At 42.2% G+C, this 14487-nt stretch overlaps 1 long non-coding RNA gene across 4 annotated transcripts in view; it reads right to left on the minus strand.

The window, feature by feature from the left end:
• Positions 1–461: 461 nt before the first annotated feature.
• The window catches only part of LOC138835157 (uncharacterized), a 43193-nt gene continuing 29167 nt past the window's right edge, over positions 462–14487 (minus strand). For 2 of the 4 annotated variants that reach the window (XR_011374474.1, XR_011374473.1), the window contains one exon: positions 462–5273. This is a non-coding gene — a long non-coding RNA (uncharacterized lncRNA). Of the gene's footprint in view, positions 5274–13733; positions 13853–14487 lie in introns of all 4 variants that reach the window. The other 2 variants (XR_011374476.1, XR_011374475.1) reach the window with 2 other exon arrangements.

Here is a 14487-nt window from a genome sequence, read left to right on the forward strand (position 1 = left end):
TCTGTCCCTTCTGCTCCCTGAGGGTACAAAGAGGCTCCCGCTGACTTCCCTCTTCCTCCTTTTGTGGGTGCCCCAGTATTGGGGCTTGAACTCAGGGCCTAGGTGCTATCCTTTAGATTTTCCTGTGCTGCAGGCAGCTGGTGCCTTACCATTTGAGCCAAAGCTCCGCTTTCAGATATATATATATATATATATATATATATATATATATATATATATATATATACACATATGTATTTATATCTGTATATATGTGTATATACATATGTACAAATACATGTATATGTATATATACAGATATATATTCAAATATATATTATGAAAACTTTATTTCTTTAATATATTTTTGTAAAGATACTGTACAGAGGGTTACAGTTACATGAGTAAGGTAATGGGTACATTTCCCATGGAAGCATTGTTACTTCCTCCTCTGTTTTTCCCATACCATCCCTTTCCTCCCTACCTGCCCACTCCTCCCACCCCCCCCCAGAAGTTGTAAACTTCATTTTCAACACAATTTCTTGTACATCTCATTGTCACAATGGGTCAGCATTTTGTTATTTCCCTTCCCTTCCCCAAATTAGAAAATTGTATATACAAGATGCAGGGCACTACAATCAGTGAACCAGGGGTTATACCAATGGGGAAAGAACAGACAAAACAAACAAAAAAATCACATAGTACATTATACATACATTAAAATAACAGCAAGAAAGATAAAACCTCTTGTTTCCCTATCTTGGGGTGGGGAGGCGGAGTTAATTTCACTTCGCATCATGTTATATGGTCATATGACAGGCTTTTTTCTAACCTGGGCTTTGAACTACGATCATCAGATCTCAGCTCAGATTAAAAGTGTGAGCCACCCATGCTTGGCTTTGCTCAGAATTTTTATCCCAAGGGTCTTCTGCCAGCTCTCATTTGTCTGGGGGAGGAGGAGACACCAGTGGGAAAAGGAATGTGAGCTTTTGGTGGAGGGGGCTAGTGAAGCTAGAACTTTCTGGAAGATGGAGTTCTGTATCTCCATCAGGGCTTCAATGCTTTGGACTTCCAGTATCCACAATCACTTTTTGGGGGGGCTGTAAGTGGGGATTGAACTCAGGGCCTGGATGTTGATCTTTAGGCTAGCACTCTACTACATGAGCCATAGCTCCACTCCCATCATTTTGGTGTAAATTGGAGATAAGAGTCTTATAAATTTTCCTGCCTAGGCTAGCTTTGAACCTTGAGCCTCAGATCTCAGTTTCCTGAGTAGCTTGGATTACAGGCCTGAGCCACCAGTGCCCAGCATACAATGACTGTTTAGTGAGAGGTAGCTATAGGCAGCCTGTAGGTAGATGACTTGTTAGATGGGTTTGGTTTAGTACCAGCGAATTGTTCCTGGAACTTAAGCTTGGAGCTTGGGTGCTGTCCCTGAGTTTTTGTGCTCAGCGCTGCTGCTCTATCACTTGAGCCTCAAGTCTACCTCCAGCCTTTTGGTTAATTGGAGATGACAGTCTCATGAATTTTCAGGATGGCTTTGAATCATGGACCTCAGATCTCAGCCTCCTGAGTAGCTAGGATTACAGGCATGAGCCACTGGTGCCTGACTTAAAAATGAGATATTTTCACATGCAATTCACATGTGTTTCTGGCTCCTCTGGGACACCAGATTTTTTGATAACATTGGTCTTTTTTTGCCAGTTCTGGGGCTTGAAATTAGGACACTGTCCCTGAGCTTCTTTTGATCAAGGCTAGCATGCTACCACTTGAGCCATGGCACCACTTCCGGCTTTTCTATTTATGTGGTACTGAGGAATTGAACCCAGGACTTCATGCATGATAGGCAAGACCTCTATCATTAAGTCACATTTCAAGCCAATATTGATACTTATACGTCTTTGCCACGCCACGTACACTTGGTTAAAACTTTTGGAATGAAAGGTTCTGGACAGGAGTGGAGCCTGGCATAGACTCAAGCCCCAGGCATGCCCCAGGAGTTGGTGGAGAACTGGATTCCCTAAAAAAGACAATCTGGTCAGAATTAACCCGTTGTTCTCTGAGAAAGAGAAGTTCCAGTGTGACTGCTGCTCACCACAGTGACTCAGGGCCCAGTGGCAGGGTGCCTGCCCTGTGCCCTGACAAGTCCCACCTGGGAGAGCGTCTGTCCTGCCTCCAGGCCAATTCAGGCCTGCCATTGTGTACAACTCTTGTTTCCTCCTCTAACAAACAGCTCAGTATCCAACCACCATGGGAACCCAGTCCGAGAGGCACAATGGAGAGGAAGCTGCCGAAGCAAGCGTTTGGAAAGGAGCAGAGATCACAACAGGCAAAGCAGCCATGAAGATGTGTCTGCAAGGAGTCTTTAGCTGGGTTCAGCAAAGAGAAGCCAGTGCAGGTGGGCGGAGCACTTCCATAAAGCTGTCTGTGGTGGACAGATGGACTGATTTGACCTCGACAACAAAATAAGGGACTGCAAGTTCAATGAATAGTCTCTAGCCAGAGAAACAATGTCAAACACTTAAGTTTCTTCATTTCCAGTGGTTCCTGGTATTTCCAGCTGAGTGGACATCTTTCTGTGACCAGTGGGTGCCACGCCACCTTCTGTGGAGTCTGCGTGAAAGATTGTGTTGGACAAAGAGCTTCAAGGAAGCATGCCCCCAGGAAGGGGGTGTTGGTTCAAGGCTTCCCATACACTTGGCTGCACCTTTATAGCCTCTACCTTTATTCTTACTATATTCTTCTTGGCTGTACATTCGTTGTCTTTATTCTCATTTTGGCTATTTTTCCATTGATCTGTGAACAGAGCATGTTGTATTTTTCCAGTCCAATAGAGATGGCTTCTCTAAAGTAATAAAGACTAAGGCCAAAGATTAAATGTGGGCAATCCCCCAATCAATCTATCATCTGATGTGATGTTGCCTCCAGAAACTCCTACAACTTCACAAGCGGTTTTGCAGCTCATGAATAGTAAATATAAAGACTTAAAATTTCTAGATATGTTTAATAGACAAAATCAATGAACTAAACTAAGTTAGAAAGAGTTATCCCAGTAGTTTAGAGAGTTCTAAAAAGAAGGGACCTCTGATTATAAAAGAAAAAGAAAGATTCTCCCAACAGTTATGATTAAGTTTAGTCCAACTTACATTATAGGGAATAGATGGTGTTTTCACACAAAATATAAAGTTAGTAACATATTTCCTGAACCAACCAAGAACCATTTCCTTATACAGGAGCTTATAAAGATGAAATTAGTTGGATAAAATTAAAAAGAGTATAATGTAAGTACAGCCCTGTCTTAGGTTTGTTAATTATTAAACATAAAAAAGGCTGAATAGATGACGTATTCTATTAAACAATATGCTAGACTTGTTTCGCACCACTTAGCTTAAACAGTTGGTGGGATAGTCATTAATTTTCATGTAATTCATCAATGCTTTGCCTTTAAAAAATTGATTACGTGCTTAAATAAACAAAGAATCTATGTCACAATCACACACTGTATAAAAATGTTAATTCTCCTCAATAAAGATACACTCAGATGCAACTCTTTTGAGTCTGTGTCCGTTTGTCACTTCGCCGACTCCTTTGCCCACCTATCCCGAGATCCCTGTCCCGTCGGTCCCAGTGCTCCGGCCGAGCTGGTCCGTCGCACGTCTTCAGTAGTATACTATGAGAAATTGGTTTGTGTGTGTGTGTGTTTGTGCATGCATGCATGTGTGTGCATATGTGTGTGTACATATGAATGAGTATACACCTTGCTTTGCACTTTCCCAGAGCTCTCTAGTTCCAGACCTCTTGACCTGTCTAGCCATTTTAATACTTGATGGCCCAATCATTTATGACACCTGATCCAGGCAATCATTTAACCTTAGAAGTAAGTACATGAGGCCCAGATAAAGTGTGTGACTTTATCAGAGTCACACAGCCTCCACCACAGACAGAGTAGGCATTGTTTACATAATATGATGTGGCCCTGTGGCTCAAGTGGTAGAGTGCCAACTTTGAGCAAAAGAAACAAAAAAGCCAAGAGCAAGTGCAAGGTCCTGAGTTCAAATCCTAGTACTGACACAAAAGACAAGGCTTTCTCTGCATCTCTATGTTATGGCATCTCATTTACCTCAGAGTTGATCGTTGTTAAGATTCCTGAGTGCTTACTTCAACATTTTATTTGGATGAATCTAATAAATTCTTTCTCCCCCAGTATTTTAACACAACAGTAATTAGGCCACTCATGGTGTGTGCAGACCTCTTCAATTTTTGCTTAACATTTTTGCTTTCATTTCAGCACACAGGACTCTTTCATTTATCTCTTTTTTTGGCCGGTTGTGGGGCTTGAACTCTGGGCCTGAACACTGTCCCTCAGCATTTCAGCTCAAGCCAAGTGCTCTACCACTTGAGCCACAGTGCCACTTCTGGTTTTCTGGTGGTTTATGGAAGATATGCCAGCCTAGGCTGGCTCTGAACTGTGACCCTCAGATCTCAGCTTCCTGAGTAGCTAGGATTACAGGTGTGAGGCACTGGCACCTGGCTTTATTTATCTTTGATGGTTGCTTATGACAGATGAACGTAGGCTATTAGTCAGGACCAACAAAATTAATCCACTAAGAAGCACAGACAAGAAACTTCTTAGACTTTGTGGATCCTAGGATCTCTGGACCTACTCTTCTTCCTTCCTCTTCTTTTGAACACTGCTTTAACAATGCAAGGATTATCACTAGCTCACACCAACAGTCTGATGGGGCTACTACCTCTGGTCTCTAATCACAGCTCATTTACTCAGGCCTAAGGTAGAAAAAACAAAATGTATCTACCAGACACTTTGGAGACACATTTCAAGCAAAATCGTGACCAGTCTTGCCTCAACCTTTGCATCTATGAGTAAGAGAAGAAATCATGTGGAGACAGTGATTCACAGACTCCGGGCTATTCAGTGGGTACAGCAGAGCTGCTAGAAGCTCTTCAGTCATTCCTTCAGAGAGCTCTGTCCATTGTGATGAAGATTTGTCCCCTGCTAGAGGCTTACCTGGAACTTGTCTTGGAATACAAAATTGGAAAGACTCACCATTTTCTCAATTTGAGAGGGAGGCTCAGAGCATAGCTGCACCCCTCCCCCAATGCTGCTTTATCACTTTCCTCCTTTTTTTTTTTTTGGTACCACTTCTGTTGTTCACAGTCTTTGGTGATAGCCCTGCTACCCACACTTTTAGGGCCAGTGAGTGGATCCATGTGGAAAGGAGGGGAAAGGAGTTGTTTCATCACTTTGGAGGCTTCTGGCTACCATGAACAGAACCCTGTGGCACAAATGAATTTAAATAAACATCAGATATATACCACGTGCAGGTACAGAAGGAGGGATGTGTCAAGGTAAGACGCAGAGAGTAGCTGGGTGGGGATGCATCATGGTTTATTTTGGCATATCTATTCAACATATTAAGTCCATCTTTGGGAATAAGATGGGTGGCCTTGCTCTAGGAGACATTGTCTGCTGTTGCTTCACAGAGACAGGAAACTTCTCCCCTCCTCTCTTACACCCTTGGCATGCATTCCCTCATTGGCCAGAACTGCATCACCTGGCCAATTGCTGAGCCAATCATTGATAAGAGGAATTTAGAAAACAAGCCCTGGCTGAGAAAAATTCTCTGGGGTTGAACAGATAGCTGTTTGGGCTGCCACTGCCCTTTTTAAAAATTCACTGTGTATTTTTGTTTGTCAAGCAGATCACATCTGGGACACTGGCAGAGAGGAAAGTGGGTAGAACTTTTCTTCTTCAGGGGAGAGATAGGGAGAGTTCTTTCTCTGCAAATCCCTTATCTGAGCAAACCTAGGTCCTGGGAATGAATGGACTTGGAGGAAGGCATTAGAGTGACAGGGAGGAAGAGGAAGAGGCGAAGCTTTAGAGTGAAGCCCGCCTCCTACTTCCTTTTCCATCTTTCTTTACTTTTTCTTCTTCTAAAGTTTCTGTTCTCTGCAGAGACCCAAGCATCCAGAATAGAAGCTCCCAATAGATTTATCTACTCATTTATCCTTCTCTTGGAACAATTGCTTTGTTAGCAGTGAAAAGATTTTTTCACCCAATCTTTGTTTTCACCCTTGTGGGCTTTCTGCTTATTATTGGTTGTTTTTTTTTGTTTTGTTTTGTTTTCTTGCTTTTCCTTTTTTTACCAGTCCTGGACACTGTCTCTGAATTATTTTTTGCTCAAGGCTGGCACTCTACCACTTGAGTCACAGCTCCAATTCTGGTGGTTTCTTTTGTTAAATTTTTTGGGGGGGTCCGGTCATGGGGCCTGAACTCTGGGCCTGGGTGCTGTCCCTCAGCTCTTCAGCTCAAGGCTAGTGCTCTACCACTTGAGCCACAGTGCCACTTTCTGGCTTTTTTTCTTTTTGCTTATGTTGTGCTTAGGAATTGAACCCAGAGCCTCAGGCATGCAAGGCAAGCGCTCTACCACTGAACCACCTTCCCAGCCCTGGTGGTTTCTTTTGGTAGTTAATTAAAAAGAAGAGTCTCACAGGCTTTCCTACCCAACCTGGCTTTGAACTGCGATCCTTAGATCTCTGCCTCCTGAGTAGTTAGGATGACAGCGGTGAGCCACAGGCTCCTGGCTCTGCTGATTATATTTTAAGCTTAAAATGGAAAAGCTTCTCTTTGAAATCTTCGCTTATGTGTCAAATGTCACTGGAGAGTTGGAACCAATTTACCATGTGTTTATATCATTTCATTCATTCCCTAATGCATTAATTCATTCATAATCCTGTAATATCATAAGCACAAGTCCAATGCTGGCCCTGCTTTCTTGCCATAGGGGGGATTTGGGCATGCCCTTTGAGGCCAGACTCCCAGGAGAGTCAAATGAAAAAATACCAAGGACTGAGGCAAGTACTGAGAAATATAGTCCCCAAATTCCTTCCATGGAATTTTGCTCCATAATCCATGCTGCCTGAATCCTGGAATAGGTCACCTGCCTAATCTTGTTTCACAGACAAAGTTGGCACAAGTCAGCTGATGCTTTCTGTTGATCTCTCCTCCACATCTTCAGGAAGGAGACCACATAATTACATGACCAGAAGATCATGTGACCGTGTGACCACACGTCTCTTTCGCTGCTCCAAAGATGGCAGACACGTGGGATAGGGAACCACATTGGTTTCTGCATCAGGCTGACTCATTCCTTCTGTCTCTACTCCTTTCCAGCATCACAAATCTTGAGATAATGTTTGCCTGTTCTTCAGTTTTCTGGTCTACCCAATGGGAACAAAGATAACGTTTACCTCACAGGGTGATTGCAAAGATAACTCATGGGAAGTCTCTGGTCTAGGCCCTGCCTCTAACAGTGCTCAATACACTATATTCTTTTTCCTATCTGAAAGTGTATTTTGGTTCCAAACAGTACTATTTTCATAAGCAGAGAAGCATGATCATATGCTGTTGCTGTTTAGAAGGAGGTCATCAGCAAAAGGTTGTTGCTCAGACTGGGTCTCTGTCCTGCTTGGGGGCTCGAGTTGTTTGGTCACCCCATGCCTGTCGCTCCCTCAACATGTTAGAATTGAGCTGCATGTCTCACTTTGAACTATGATTATTGCGAGTAAACACTGGGCATAAACTGCATTGGAAAAGATTCTTGAAGAGTTTAGCGGGACAGAAAATACACAAATGCAGAACATAAGCAACTAGACTAAGAGCCTTGACCATTGCCAAATGTAGAGTAGCAAAGAGATCAAGGAGAAAACTCCATGATTATTTCATCCACAGAAATACCAACTGGTTGTGGAAGTTTGGGTACATGAGTCTCTCTGCCTTCGCTTGTGTGTGTGTGTGTGTGTGTGTGTGTGTGTGTGTGTGTGTGTGTGTGTGTGTGTGTGTTTAAAAGAGACAATATTATGATGATATTATATTGTGCTATAGATCCCCCAGATTGGTACCCACAGATGGTTTTGCTTGACCCACAGAAGATTTTAGACTTTCAAATTAGTTTGTCAGGTCTGGTGCCTGTGGCTCACACATGTCATCCCAGACACTCAAGAGGCTGAGATCTGAGGATCAAGGTTCAAAGCCAGCCTGAGCAGACCAACTGGAGAGGCTCTTATCTCCAATTAATCAGCAAAAAAGACAGAGGAAGAGGTGTGGTTCAAGTTGGTAGAACACCAATCTTGAATTTTTTAAAAAGCTAAATCAGAGCATGAAACCCTGAGTTCAAGTTTCAGTGCCCACTACCACACACAAATTAGTTGTCAACATTTAAAGAATAGATGGTTTCATTCTGCATCTGGAGGAATAGATAGCTGGAGTTGAAAATTGCTACCATTAAAAAATGTCATTCTAGCTGGGAGCTGGTGGCTCACATCTGTAATCCTAGCTCCTCAGGGGGCTGAGATCTGAGGATCTCGGTTCAAAGCAAGCCCGGGCAGGAAAGTCTGTGAGACTCCTATCTCCAATAAACCACCCGAAAACCGGAAGTGGCGCTGTAGCTCAAGTGGTAGAGCGCTAGCCTTGAGCTGAAGAGCTGAGGGACAATGCCCAGTCCCAGAGTTCAAGCCCCATGACTGACAAAAAAAGAAAAAACATCCTTGTTATTATCAAATAAATGATGCACAGAGGGGTTACAGTTCCATAAGTCAAGTCATGAGGACAATTCTTCTTAGCCAGTGGTCACCCCTTCCCATGCTCTCTTGCAGTGTTTCCTCCACTCCCATCTCCACCAGTAAGTTGGATAGTTCATTTAAAAGTGTCCATTGAGTACTGTTACAGCATTGGTTCACCCTTTGTCCCTCCATTTCTATGCCTCCAACTTCTCACCATTTGAAAGGCCAGAAAGGTGATTTGGGGGGGGGCAGGGGAAAGGGGGCGCTACATTTCCTGGAACTTCATCTCCACTCACCCATATGGCTCAGTGGAGTTTGCTGCCTGCATCCCTGAGCAGATCATCTGCTTAGCATGATCCAGATTCTTCTGAGGGTTCTAACTACAGCAAGGCTTGCTCCATTCTTCCAGCAAAAAGGGGAAATAAAGGCAGATTGATATTTTCCTGTCTGTCTGACATTTCACCCCCTGTCCCAGAAAGAATGTGTATCATTAACTTTATTGATCATAACAGCCATTATTTAGTAGAATTTAGGATGATTTCAGCACCTTCTCTCAATGGATTTTTTTGAATTGTAGGCATTAACTTCTCCCACTTGGTAGAAGAGGAGACAGAAGTTCAAAGAATCTAAGGAATTTACCGGGCCAACCTCTGATGCAGATTGACTGACAAAACACAACCCCCTGCCCTGGAACATTAAGTAAATATGATAAACTGTACTTCTCCTCTTCTGTTCTTTATCATATCTAAACTGCTACAGGCAAAAGAAATAATAATCCTTGGAGAAGTATAAGATGTTATAGTTGTCTAAAATGGTTCTCATATGGGGCTGGGAAGGTGGCTCAGTGGTAGAGTGCTTGCCTGCATGCATGAGGCCCTGTGTTCTATTCCTCAGCACCACATAAGCAAAAAGAAAAAAAATCTGGAAGTGGTGCTGTGGCTCAAGTGGTAGAGCGCTATCCTTGAGCTGAAGAGCTGAGGGACAGCGCCCCGGCCCAGAGTTCAGGCCCAACGACCAGACCCAAAATTTAAAAAAATGGTTCTCATACAACAAAAAGAGATGACTATAAGGTCAACAATGAAATTAAAACAATCCTTTGAAAGACTCATATTACTTAAAGAATAACCTAGATAATCATGTATTTACTACTGAAATTAAGTTTTGAATGTATAAAGATGGCACTGAAGCAATAGAGAATGGCCCTAGTTCTCTCTAACCAAATAGACTTAGGGTCCCATATGCAGTTCCCCCAAGAGATAGACAATAACGAATAAACAAACATGCAGAGAATCACAGGAATTTGCACACACAAAGATGGAAAATCTCAAAGTCCACCCCCCGACCCCTCATGGCAGTGCTGTTAAGCATTGAAAGGGGCCCACTGCTTGTGTCTTCAGGAACACCAGCCGATCTCAAAAGGCAGACACAGAAAACTCCCATAGCACTGGACACAGACCGGGCAGAGACCAAGACCAGAGACCAGGCACAGCAACACCCAGTCAGAGACAGCTCCCACTGCCCCACTGCTCAGCCCACAATTGATATGAAGGAACATAGTGGCCTACCAACCTGAAATCTGCAACAATAGATACAGAAATCTGCCACAGCACTGACAGTCAGCCAAAACCAGTTCTAGGATCAGTAAGTATCAGGCTGGAGCCACTCGCCCCACACAGGAGACCAGTACTGCAGCACTGGTTAGTGACCCACAGAGGTTGATCTGGACCTCTCTCCCTGCTAAGAAGGAACAGCACACTTGAAGCACACAAAAAGGCCTGAGCCCTTCCATATTCCCACCACCCCAACTGCTGGCTTCCAGTGGAAGGCTACAGGAACTCCAACTAGACAGGTGCTAGGACCCTGTATCCCCCATAGCACTGGCTATCCAGAGAAAGGTCAGTGTGAGAACCAACGTTCACTCACCCACAGGGACATGCCCCCTCATCCCAGAGTAGTCCAAATCTCGGCCCTCCCTAACAGACAAGACAGGCACTGGTAGAGGGCTGTCCTGTCAGAAAACACAAACATGTGTGCTAACCAGCCACCTGTAGAGCATTTCCACCAGGAACAGCCAAGTGAATGCATGCACCAGCCCTATACAGGAGTGCAAGCTGCCTAGGTGCCAAACGCTGACAAGAACTGCAGGCCCATTAAACATTTGCAGGTCAAATCACAGGTACATGCTGTCCACCAACAGAGCACACCCTTGTTGGTAGCTGCAGCACTGAACCCTGCCAGGACCCACTGGTCCCTGTCTGGAACTGCAAAAAGAGTAAATGTATGAGCAACAGGCAGAGCACATGTAAACACATACAAGATGCACCAGACCAACTGCTGGTCACTTGTTGGAAGAGAACCAACCCAGGGCCAAGGCACAAAAAAAGCCCTGTGCACAGTGAGGACCCCAATCCTTCTGAAGCCAATGCCTAACCCAGACCCCTGAAGCTAACTTCAGTCCCCGCTGCAGACCAGACCAAGCTCCTTTCAGTTATCCCAGGGCTGATTATGCACACAGGTGCTAGCCAGCTTGGGGACCCTGCTTCAGTTACCCTACCCAGTGTAAACCAGCCCAGGCAAAGTGAAGGCTGTTGGTACCTGACAGGCAAAAATTGGGCCAACAGACAAAGATTAGACTACAGCACCGAAAATCCCTGAACCCAAATGCATATACCAAAAGGAAAGATTACAAGAGTCATGGACAGTCAAGAAAACAAACCAAATCCAAAAGCCAGCAGCAATCCAGGAAAGAACTACAGTAACAAGGAAGAAGAAATGGAGGACAAAGGAACCAGTAAAGAAATGATGGCCAAATTGGCCAATGAAATAAAAGGGAAGATGGAAAAGCAATTTCAAGAACACAAAAAGAAATATCAAAGAAATTCCAACACTTCAAAAAAGATACAGACAAAAATAGACACAGTATATACCTCATTAAAAGATAGAATTAACAATGAGACCTGATATAGGAACCATAAGTTTTCAATTTCCACAATGCAAACCATAATGGAAGCTATAGGTAACATAATAAGTGAGATGGAAAATAGAATATCAGGAGTTGAGGATAAAACAGAGAATCTGGAACAGCAATTAATAGGTATGGAAAAAAGAACTCAAAAATTACCAAAAGGAAATCCAAGAATTGGCAGAAAAAGCCAAGAACTCAAATCAACATATAAATTGGGATAGGTGAGATGGAAAAATTTCAAAAGAGTTATGGAACACCTATTCAATAAGATCATTACAGAAAATTTCCCCAACCTTAAGAGAGAAAATCTCACCTGCATAACAGAAGCATATAGAACACCTAGTAGACACAATCCTAGAACACTTCTATACATATCATAGTAAAACCATTAGACCTGAGTAGCAAGGAACTGATTTTAAATGCCACAAAATCAAAGAAGGAATTACATTACAATGGAAAAATCAAAATCGCTGAGGACCTTTCCACATAAACTCTCAATGCAAAGAGCCTGATAATGTAGTTTCCAACAACTACCTACTCAAATTGGTGTACCCAGAGAAGCTATCGAAATGAAAACCTTTCATGACAAAAATTAAAGAAATTCATGAACACTAAACCCACACTGCAAAAAATAATAAAAGAAGAATACAATCTGAAGAAATCAATTAAGATCAGGGAATCATATCAGACAGAAATCACTAGAAGATCAATTTAGTAAGCGCAGGGAAAGGTAAGAAGCAACAAGAAAACAAGAAAATGGCAGATAACATAACACATCTCTCTCTAATAATCCTAAACATTAACACACTCAAATTCTCCAATCAAAAGAAAAAGAACTACAAACTGGCTCAGAAAAGAAGATCCATGGGGGAGTTAGGGGGTGAGGGCAGATGGGAAGGAATGGGAAGGGATAGGAAGGGGAAACAAAGGAGGAGGCAACAATACTTGATAATAAATGTACTCATTACTTTGCCCATGTAATTGTAACCCCTCTGTACAGTATTTTCACAATATAAATAAATAAATAGCAAAAAAAGAAAGAAAACAAGATCTATTAATTTATTGTCTCCAAGAGACCCATCTCACAGCCAAAGTAAAAACACACTCCAAGTCATGTTATGGAAAAGATCTTCCACCCAAATGTACCCTGTAAGAAGGCAGTAGTCACCATATGGATATCTGATAAAAACAGACTTCTCATTAAAATCAGTACAAAAAGACAATGTAGGTCCCTACATATTAATAAAGGGAATGATCCATAAAGAGGAAATCATAATGGTCAATGTCTGTGCACCAAACAATAGCGCATCTAAATGTGTTAAACAAAAACTCTTGGATTTACAGAACAAGAAAGACCCAAACAAAATAATAGTGGGAGAGTTTCACACTCCATTCTCACCAAAGGACAGGTCAATCAAACAAAACAAGCCAAGAAGCTTCTGAACTAAATGACACCATAACCTCTTCTCAGTAGCTTGTGGAACATTCTCCAAAATAGATAATTTTATAGTTCACATAAAGAACCTAAACAAATAAAGAGAATTGACATAATCCCTTGCATCCTATTAGACCATAGTGGAATTAAACTAGTTTGTAAGAACAAAGCATACTGTAGAAATTAGTCAAATACAGGGAGGCTGAACAGCACACTACTGAGTAACACCTGGGTCACAGAAGAAATTAGAAAGTTCTTCCAATTCAATGAAAATGGAAACACATCACAACAGCACCTCTGGGATACGGCAATAACAGTGCTGAAGGGAAAGACCTAAGCATAAAGAAAACAGAAGCAGCTCAAGTAAATAATCTCATGATATAATTAAAATTGCTAGAAAAGGAAGAAAAAAGTTAAATTTAAAGCTACATGGACAGAGATGTTAAAAAAGGTTATGGCAGAAATCGAGATAGAAATTTTTTTAATATACCTGAAATTAATACAACAAAAAGCTTCTTCTTTAAAAAGTGATTAAATTGACAGAACACTTGTGAGGTTACCAAAAATGAAGAAGAAGGAGGAGGAGAAGGAGGAGGAGGAGGAGGAGGAGGAGGAGGAGGAGGAGGAGGAGGAGGAGGAGGAGGAGGAGGAGGAGGAGGAGGAGGAGGAGGAGGGGAGACAAAACAACAAGATCTGGGATGCCACATGAAAAATGACAAAGTAGGCTTCATCCCACAGATGCAAGATACATACACAAGATATATACATACATACCTACATGCCACATATGCAAATCCATAAATGCAATTCAGCACATCAACAGAGCCAAGATCAAGAACCACATGATCATCTCAACCGATGTACAAACAGCCTTTGACAAAATCCATCCACTCCTATTCAAAGAATATAAGGAACTTATATTCAAAGAACATAAGGAAAATTCTTTAAAGCAACAAAAGTAATATATCATAGACCAACAGCCAAAAGAATACTACATGGGGAAAAACTAAAACCATTTTCCCTAAAATCAGAAACAATGCATGGATGCCCACTTTCTCCATTCTGCTTCAATATGGTTACAGGATCCTTAGCCAGAGAAGTAAGGCAAGAAAAGCACATTCAAGGGATCCACATAAGGACAGAAGAAATGAAACTATCCTTAATTGCAGATGGCATGCTGTTATACCTGAAGGACCCCAAATATTCCACTCCCAAACTCATAATAGACCACTTCAGCAAAGTAGCAGGATACAAAATTAATCCACAGAAATGAGCAACCTTTGTGTATGCCAACAATGTTCAAGCAGAAAGGGAAATCATGAAAACAACACAATTTGCAATAGCCTCAAATATATATATAGGAATTAACCTAACCAAAGATGTAAAAGATCTATTTAGTAAAAACTATATACATCTAAAAAAGAAATCAGACACTAGGAAAGTGAAAGACCTCTCATGTTCTTGGAGAGGTACAATCAATATTGTGAAAAAGGCTATACTGCCAAGCACCAGTAGCTCACACTTGTAA

Source organism: Dipodomys merriami, unplaced genomic scaffold, assembly GCF_024711535.1.
Source record: "Dipodomys merriami isolate MVZ:Mamm:240054 unplaced genomic scaffold, mDipMer1.0.p SCAF_23, whole genome shotgun sequence".
NCBI lineage: Eukaryota > Metazoa > Chordata > Mammalia > Rodentia > Heteromyidae > Dipodomys > Dipodomys merriami.